Consider the following 10000-nt stretch of genomic DNA (forward strand, 5'->3'; position numbering starts at 1 on the left):
CTCCCCAACAACCCCCCAAACAAACAGATATTCTGGAAAAGCAATTATATAGGTTATGTCTGATAATATAAAATAGAGAGACAAATAAATATAAAAAAATATAAATATTATATATTAGAAGAGAAAGAACATAAGAAATAGAAAAATAATATAAAGAAAAAAATATAAATAGACAAATAACGAACAAATACTAAGAAAATATATATAATAATAATAATAATAGAATAGATAATGATATATATATATAGGATATAGTAATATAATAAAGGAAATATAATGATATAAATATAGTATTAATCTATAAGAATATATAATAAATAATATATATAGATATATATATAGATATATAAAAGCATGATATCATATAGAATAAGAGACATAAAAGTAAAAAAAGATAGAAGAAACAAAAAATAAATAGAAATAAAATATAAGAAAATAAATCAAAATAATATAATAGAGATAATATAAATATATGATAATATATATATATATATATAAATATATATAAAATATATAATAATATTAATATATATAAATATAATAATATATATATATATGATATATTATAATATAATATATCATATATATATATATATATATGATATATATTATATATATATATATATATATATATATAGCTATAGATATATATATAAATATAAAATATATATATATAATATATATATATATATATATATATTATATATATATATATATATATATATAATATATATATATAATATATTTTATTAAATTTTATATATATATTTTTTTTTAAATTTTTTTTATCATTTAAATTTTTATAATATATAAAAAATTTTATAAAATTTAATATTTTTTAAAAATCTATATATACTAAATTTTTTAAAAAATTACTTATTCATATATTATTATATATATATAATCAAAACCCATAATAACTATCTATATTTATTATTTTAATATTTATTTTTTTATTTTATTTATATTATATTATTTTATATTTTTTAAATTCATTAGTTTTATATTTTAATATATTTTAATATTAAGTTTTTTATTTTCTATTTATATTTTTTATTATTTTTTTTTTTTTACTATATTTATATTCATTATAATATTTATCTATTTATCTTATTAAAATTATTCTTTTATTTTTAAATTATATTTTTTTATTTGTCTCGTCTTCTATCTGTCGTCTGATCAAACCACCCCAACCCCAACCAACACCCCCAACACACACACCACCACGCACGCCCACGCCACACACACACCCGCACACGGACACGCACCCCACAGCACACCAACCAACCACACCAGCCACGCCGCCCCCAAACCAAACCACACCCACACACACCCACCACACGCCCCGAAACCCCCCCCCCGGGGGGGCCCCCACACCACCCCACACAACACAAAAACCCCCACAACACCACCACACGCCCCGCACACCACACCACACACCCACACGCACACGCAACGCACACACACACCACACGCACACGCACCGCACACGCCCCACACCAACGCACAGCACACACACAATATATAATATTTTGTGTGTGGTGTGTGTGGTGTGGGTATGATTATGTGGAAGTTTGGGGAAATCTTCCACGGTGTTAAAAAAAGAAAAAAACGGGGTGCTAGGCAAAAGGGGGAAAAAACCTGATGCGAGACATCGTACGAGGTAATCCGTGATCTGAGGTGCAGGGAGCGCCGGAAGGGATGACCCGGGTCGCCCCCAGGGGCCTAGAGACCGGTTCAAGAAAGTACGGAGAAACCAGGCCAGGTTCTTTGGGTGGTTTTTCGGGTAAGCGGGTTGTCTTTATTTTTTTTTTTTTTTTAAAGAACTTCCTTTCAAATAGATTGAATAATTTCAAAAATTTTTGATTTTCGAAATTTAATTGAAAAATTGAAAATAGTAAAATATAAAAAATTTTTATTTTATTTTTTCTCAATCTCCATTACGGAAATTTATGATTTTAATGTTATTAAAAAAATTAATTCACTGGGGGATCTTTTTCCCCTTTTTTCTAATAAAACAGCGGTGGGGGGCGTTTAATTTTAATAGAAATCTAATAATCTTTTTTTTATCTAGATTTCGATAGTGGCGGCGGGGCGGTGTTTCCCATTCTTGCCCTCTTCTTTTCCTACCTTTGTAATATTTAAATTGGGAATAATTGTAAAAATTTAAAAAACCCTCGGGGAGGGGCTTTAATTTCTTTTGTTTTTTCAGGGGGCCCCGGGAGACCCGTTTTTTATTTTTGTTTCCAAAGTGACCAATGTCCTTTTTTCTGTTTTAATTTTAAAATAGTAATACTTTTAATTTTATATAGAGTTTTAATTGCCTAAAAATACGAGTACGTATGTTTAAAACTTATTTATGCTAATTTTTTAAATATATGCTATATTCTTTAAGCTGATATTAATTATATTATTATATAATATATATATAATAATAATATATATAAAATTATATTTATATATATATATAATATATAAATAATTTTTTATCTTGTTCTTTAGTTTTGGAAATTTCCATTTTCTTTTGTTTTTAAGCTTACATTTTTACTTGATTTTTCCCTTAAGAGCTAGAAATACCCTTAAGGCAATCAATAGCATTTTAAATTTTTTTTTTTTGTTTGCTTGATTACTTGTTTCCCCTGTGAGTCTTTCCTTTGTATATTTTGTATGCTTTAACTTGCCGTGGGTTTGCGACATGTTCAAGGGGTTTTTTTAAATTTTAAATACTTGCTTTTCCTATTCGATAGTAAAGTGAATGAGAATGGTGATGCTTGTTTTTTGGTATGTGGGGTAGGAACGGGCTTAGAACGAGGGGTGCAGGTCAGCAAGTCCACCTCTACGTAGACATAACATCCTTGTTTTCGCCCCTCATTTGATGACGTCTCATATACTCCTGACGTCAGGGGCCCCCCCACTTGGCGCGTTAAGGCGGAGCCGGCTCGGAAATTTCCCGGGGAAAATTGTCAGGCCCCGACCTTCCTTTGCGGGGGGTTTCCCATCTGTTTATTTACGCGTAATTTTCTTTGTTTTCCTGGGCAGGGTTTTTAAATTTTTTTCTATTTTTTAATTTGGTATTATTATAAGGGTAACATTAAGGATAGCTAAAGGGAATAGTTTTTTCTAAAAATTTTTTTAAAAGATTTTGGTTTTTCGTATTAAATCTACCGTGAACCTAAATCTAGTTTCTCTCTAACTTGAGAAGGATCTCTTTTATTTAAAAGACTCCGTGATTGAGGGGGCGTTTGACGGCCCCTGCATGCGTGTTACCATGGGAGGAGTTAGAGAATTTTTTGTTAAATTGTCTTAGCCTTGCTAAAAAGGGTCGTGAAAAGCCCTAAGCTTTTATTTTTTGCTTTTTTTTTGTCCAAGGGGGGGTTTTTTAACTGCACGACCGTAGTTACTTCACAAGGGAAAGCGTGAAAAAAAGACGAGGGGGTTGCCTCGGGAAAGGAAGCAATAAAAAATGCATAATTCGGCTAAGGAACCCCGGGGGGGCCCTCCGGGGTAGCGGGGGAAAAACTGCCCAAAAAGGGCAGGGGAAAAAAAGATCAGTTATCACTACCCAGCGCTCTTGATCCCAACAGAGGTTCAAGAGGAGAGGAAAAGAAACCCATAAATGGTAGAACACCCCCCTTTCCCTTTTATAAAGGGAAGTGTCCAAACAAAGGGCCCATGCAAATCTTGATGAAGGATAAAGCGAGGGGAAATTTTAACTCATACGGGGTTTATGGAATGATGTGGAAGATCCCCCCTTGCACACACGTCTTAAAGGGATGGTTGGAATTTACGAGGCAGGGTATGAAAGAGCTAAGTGTCGATTAAACTGGAGATCCTGGGGGCGAGCTCAGGGTGCCCAGAACGTTTAGAATGTCTTGGGTGCCAGGAGGGGGGTTGAGTGGCTCTTGAAGTTTTTTAAAAAGTTCAATAGCGGTCAAAATTAAGACAAAAAAGGGAGAGTTTGCTCCTTTTATGGAGAACATGATAGGTTTGTCTTTGCCAGGGAGCTTCCAGGGGAGTTTTTTTATTTGTCCAGGTTTTGTAAAAGCAAAGGATTCCCGAACATTTTTCCAAGAGTACGGGTTTTTTGGCAAAAAAAAAAAGCTACTGGTTATCGGAGGGAGGGGGGAAAAGGGGAACTCTAAAAAAAGAGAGTGGGGGCGTCCCAAAGGGAAGGACAGGGTCCCTAAAAGAAAAAGAATGTTATGGGAAAAGTAAAACGTCAAGTGATACACTTACCCCGGAAATTTTAAAACAAACGGTCGAGGTTAAAAAAGAACCGGGGGAAAAAAAAAAGAATAAAAGGGACAACCCTTTTTAAAAAGGGGAATGTGAAAAAGGGACGATTCCGTGACAGTGGTTACTGTAAAAGGGTGGCCAGGGAAAATGTAAATGCTTTTTTGTTTGCCGCATAGCAAGCTCTATGCTCATATGGGAAGGGTCGTGGCAGACCTCTATGATATGGGATTTTGTCAGAAACGGGACTCCATGGATGATTTTTCTTTTTGAAAAAAATTTAAAGGAGTGTCAGGGACACCCAAAAGATAGAACAAGAAAAAAATGTTTTAACTGGGGGAAAATTTCGGCCATTCGGGGGAAAGTCCGGGAAAAAAAACCTCTTAAAAAACTATAAGAAAGGGGGTTTTTCAGCCCTTTCCCAAAGTTGCCCTTTTTTGCGGGATGGGAAAGGGGAAAATAGTAAGATAGTAGAGATGTTTTTAAACCCTGCCCGGGGGGGACAGTGAAGGTTTGCTTTTTTTTGAGTTTTTTTGGAAAGGTTACAGCCCTTTTCGACACAGGTGCGAAGTTTTTTAAAAACTATTGAAGTGCTAAAAAGAGCTAATATGCCTTATAAGCAGGTTGGGAAATCTTTCTTTGGGGGGGATGGGTCTTTCCTAAATCACGAGGGGAGATGATCTCATTTTTAATTGGAAAGATAAGACTCATTTGTGTTCTTGGTGGTGGATCCCGGGAGTTTACCATCCAGATCTCTAGGTTGTATTACTCTCCCCTATTACCTTGTCCATTAACGGTCAGGATGTAGGTTGAGGTATAATAAAAAATCGTCCCTCCATGAAACCGTGGGTTCTAAAGGGACGCGGGAGGACCAAGACGGGAAGCTCAGGGGGCCTGGGAGAGGTGGATTTAATTATGCAGGGATTGTCTCTAAAAAGAAATAGACAATAACAGGGTTTTGGATGAAAATATTATTTTATTTTAATAGGGGGGGCTATAGAAGAATCAAAGACAATAATAGGGTTTTATGAGAGGATTACTAAAATGGGGGTTTTTGACGAAAAGGTGAAAAGGCAGTCGCGGGCTAGATTTTTTTCCCATAGAGGATCTGATAGTAATCAGATTCGTGTGGATTTTTTTGTGTTTTAATCGGGGAAATTTGTATGAAATGATTTAAATGGTCAAATATGTTTTTATTTTTTAAAAGGTTTTTAAAGAAAAGCTTAATGGAAGGCATAGTCACGTATTCCGCCCTCAATAGTGTCCGAAGTGGTTTTCGTATACCATTTAAAAACGAGGGGAAAGTGTAAAATTGGGCAGAATACGACTGGGGGAGAATTCGCAAATTTTATAAAATAATAATAAAATAATCGGTTTATTGATTTCTTTGCACCCAGAGGCTAAAAATAAAAATACAGATAGAGAGCCCAACTATAAAAACAAAAAACTATAAAAACACTAACAAAGTAAACAAACAATCAATAACAAAAAAATAAACAAAAAAACAAACCCAAAGTAAAAAAATCAGGAAAGCTAGATTGGACAAGTAAATATGGACTTGTTGTTGATAGTCGGACTAGAGTGGGTATGTGCCCCGGGTGGTAGGGTCAGTGCGGGCCCTGATGGGCACCAGTTTTTTGGGGGCGCGTAGGGCCCGCGGGGCGGCGGCGCTGGGGGGGCAGCAGGTCACGGTGCGTGGATGGCACAGCAATTTTAGACCAAAACTGCTCAGTGATTTGAGTAAGGGATTGGCAGGGAGGTGAGGCTAGGGCAAGGCGCGGTCATAGCAGGGTTAGACAGGGCCCGAGAATGATTTTGGGCTCCCCTTTTTTCTGCCCCCTCTAAAGTTGTAGCGCTGGGTGGCGGTGAGGGGGGGGGACCGGGCGGGGGGCGTAGGTCAATTTAGGAGGTAAAGCCTGTAGAATTCAAGCTCCGGGGAGGGGAAAGGGCCCAAAGGGATTGAGGCGACGCAGCATGTGAAGCCTGAAACGGGGCAACCTCACGTGTCTTGACGTGCTCCCGCCCGGGGAAAACTTATCGTCGAGGGTGACGCCGAAGCTTGGTGGAACGGACTACGTCGAGCGGATGGTTGCCCAGCGTGAGGATGGGCGATGGGGGCGGGTGGTGGAGAAGTCGCCATCACAACTGCTTCTGGCGATTGGGGTGACGTGATTTTGCGGTGGCCCCGGAGAGGGTTTGTCGAGGGTGTGCTGGAGGCGGAGTGGTCAGGGCAGAATTACAATGGCGGCGGCGAGGTCGAGTCATCCACTTTTTTCCAACGATGCTCGTATCGGGAGAGCATCGTTAATCATCTAGAAGCATAGGGGGGCCCCTTCTACCCCGGGGGCCTGCACGTGAGTTTCAGAAGGGGGACTTGCCCTGGGACGCGCACGCCCGTTGCCTGTTTTAGAAAAAAGTCTGCAGCCGGGGGGAGGGACTCCGATCCCCTGGGAAACTGCTCTTTTTTTAGTGACCGTAGTTTTGGGCCACCGGGGCGAAAACTTTCTTTAAGTCTATGAAGATGCTGGTGCGGGGATTTGCGCTTTTTCGAGGTGGGTGGACGAAGTAACAATCACACAACTCCCGTTTTAAACCAAAGGAGGGTTGCAACGTTAAGAGCAAAAAAGAAAAAAACTTGAGATTATTAGAGGAAAAAGAAAAAATATTTGAACGAGATTGAAGAGCACGGGGGGCTGGTGACTTGGTTTTGGTTTCCCCAAAATTTTTGTCTAGAGAAATCCTTTTACTATTTCGAATGAAAAAAAGGTTCTTGGGTCCTCCATTTTAAAAAAAAACCATATCTCATCCCTTTAAATACAAACAATTGGAAACCAAAATTACTCTAAAGTTAGGAAGGGAATAAACCCTCAAATTTTTTTACCCCCAAGTTTCCTACAAAAAAGAGGGGGGGTTGCGGGTTTTGTCTTAATTCAGAGCTTTAATGAATGTATTGAGGTGCCCCTACCCATTACCAAAACTAAAATTTACCTGCAAAGGTAGGTAGGGGTGTTTCTTTTTTCGTGTTTAGACCTCAGGCAGGGGTATCATCAATACCCTTACCCCCCTAGTCGAGAGAAAAAAGGCATTTTCCACTTTCTGGCTGATGGGGTTGGGTGGATGTTTATTTTGGGGACATTGTAGTTTTGGGAGACCCCATGGAGACTCCTTAATAATTTAAAAAAAGGGTTTTAGGTCGTCTTCAAAAGAGTAATCTCCTTCAAATTTTAAATTTGTTTTATAAAATCAGAAGTTGAGTATCTTGCACATGTATTATGAAAAGGATTTGGCCACAAAAAAAAATGATTGTCAATGGGGGATACCCCCAACCCATAATTTTTTAAAAGCTCCCAACGTTTTTTCGGTGCACTAACTACTATCGCAAATTTTTCTGAATTTTGCAGAATATCGCGACCCTTAATTTACTTAACCAATGTGTAAGACTAAAAATCGAAAAAAGAAAAAGAGTGGGAAAAGGAAGCGGTGCATTTTACAAATTGGTACAGTCTTTCTGAGTATATATGAAAATTCCCAGATTTTTCCCGTTCCCCTTTAGTTACAGATGCAAATAAAAAACCACTGGGGGAGCTCTCCAACAGGAGGATAAGTGGAACCTTTGATCATTGTCTTACTTCAGTCGCAGTTAAAAGGGTTTCGAGTTAAATTATTCTTGTAGAAAGAGAGAAATTGGCGATAGTATATGGGGGAAGATAACAGAACACTGATTTTAAGTTTTCCCTGTAATAGTTCATACAGATCATAGGGCCCCTTTTTATCTTTTTTCTAGTAGAATGGAAATGAAAGACTAGCCGGTGCTATTCGGTAGCAGAGTTTTTTATATTTGCGTAATACTTGCCGGGCAAGGACAACTTTAGCAAAAGCGCTGTCGCGAATCAGAAAATGCAGCCGTAGACGATTTTGTTGTCGGTGTTGTTTCCGCCCACTACCATCTTTTAAAGGGGTAAAACGGGTTGATAGTCCAGGTCAGAAAGGTAGAAGCTGTGAAAATATCACCTGGACATTGACACTGGGGACTAGATTGTTTACGAAAGACAAAATGAAGACCCCCTATGGGGCGTGTTAAAAATTTTTTTACAGGGGAAGGGGGGACCCCATAAAATTGGGTTTAAAGGATTCCGGAAAAAAAGAGAATTATCAGGAGACCGATGGGAAAATTTTTATAATGTTTTAGATAACCCCTTTTTAAAAAGGGCTTTTCGAGTGGTGGGACCAAAAATTTTTATCAGAGTACAGCTTTAACGGTTAGCTCTTTTGATTCCTGTTGCGGCATGGGGGGTTTTGGTAACCTAAAGAATTGCATTTTTTCCAAACAAAGAAATAGAACGGAATTGTTGCCTGCGACATAAGTTTGCGCTGTAAACCCGGGAAAAAATTCCTGTTTTCCCCTCTTAAATACCCTGAGGTTTCAAGGGCCCTTTTTAGCGTGTCCAATGGTAAGGGGCCGTATCCGGGAAACAAAAAGGGTTTCGTTAAAATTTTTACGGTATAAGCTTTGACAAATACCCTTGTTGCAATTCCTTAATATTAAGGATTCTTAGAATCCCGAAGGCATTTTGAATGGGTTCATTTCAAAAAGGGGACCCCCTCAAAACATTTTTGAGGGGGGGGGGAGTTCGTTTGAACTATTCAAAATGCTAACAGAAAAAATTTGGAATTGATAAACTACTATTCTCCATATCATCCAACTCAAAAGGACAAATGGAAAAAGGTAATGGACATTAAATAAATTTTGCGTGATGGGCTGGGGCAACCCTCAGTTGGGTCGAAGTTACCTATGGCGGTTAGCTTACAATACTGTTACCATAGGGTAAAAGACGCTAAAGCATCGGACCCCATTTTCCAATATTTATTTTCAAAAAGGGCACAGCCCCTTTTTATAATTGGAAAATTATTTGCAAGAGACAAAAGGGCTGGGGTCAAAGGGTTTTTAAAAAGATGCAAAACATTTGAAGATTCCGAAGGGGCCCAAAATCGCCCCTTTTGCCAAGCCTTCCTAATCTAAAGGGGAACCGGTATCCTAAACTCTCCAAGGGGGGTTGATCAAAAGGGGCGCCCCATTTCTGCCCCTATAGGGATTTAAAATTAAGAGGATTGTGATGGGAAAGAACGCGTAGGTTTAAATTTGAAATGCATTAGTAAGGGGGGAACCCAAAATAGAAAGGCATAACCCAAAAGAAGAAAAATTTTAAGAATTTAATGCAAGGTTTGGAAAAATTTGGAAGTTCCAATGAAAAATTGCATTTTTAGTAAAAAAGGGAAAATATTGTGCATATTATTACGAATGGGAAGAGAAGGGAAAAAAAGAACAATAAAAAAACCGGGTTATAATTTTAAAAAAACATACAATTTTTAGATTGTGGGGATGACCAGGCCAGGGTGGAGTACGAAGACTCCCTTGCCGTTCTGGACTGGTTTTTTTTTTCCCTATTTAAAAAACTTATAATCGCCCGTACGATCGTTCCTGTCAAAATAAAAAAAGGGGAAGTTTTTGATCCCTTTTTTAAGATGGACAAAAGTTAAAAAAAACAAGGGTAGTTAAAAAAAAAAAAAAAACTTGGATTATCCGAAAGAACTATGGAGGACAAATCGTAAACCCGAAAATATAAAGAATAGGATTTCCCCTCAATTGTCCAATAAAAGAAAATTTAGAAAAAATAAGACAATCATATGACAAATTCGATTTTTTTTTGGGCAGTTTTATCAAAGCCCACAGAAGCTTTTCCCCTGGGGGGGACTAAATTTTGGTTTT

This window comes from Penaeus monodon, chromosome 35 (genome assembly GCF_015228065.2).
Source record: "Penaeus monodon isolate SGIC_2016 chromosome 35, NSTDA_Pmon_1, whole genome shotgun sequence".
NCBI lineage: Eukaryota > Metazoa > Arthropoda > Malacostraca > Decapoda > Penaeidae > Penaeus > Penaeus monodon.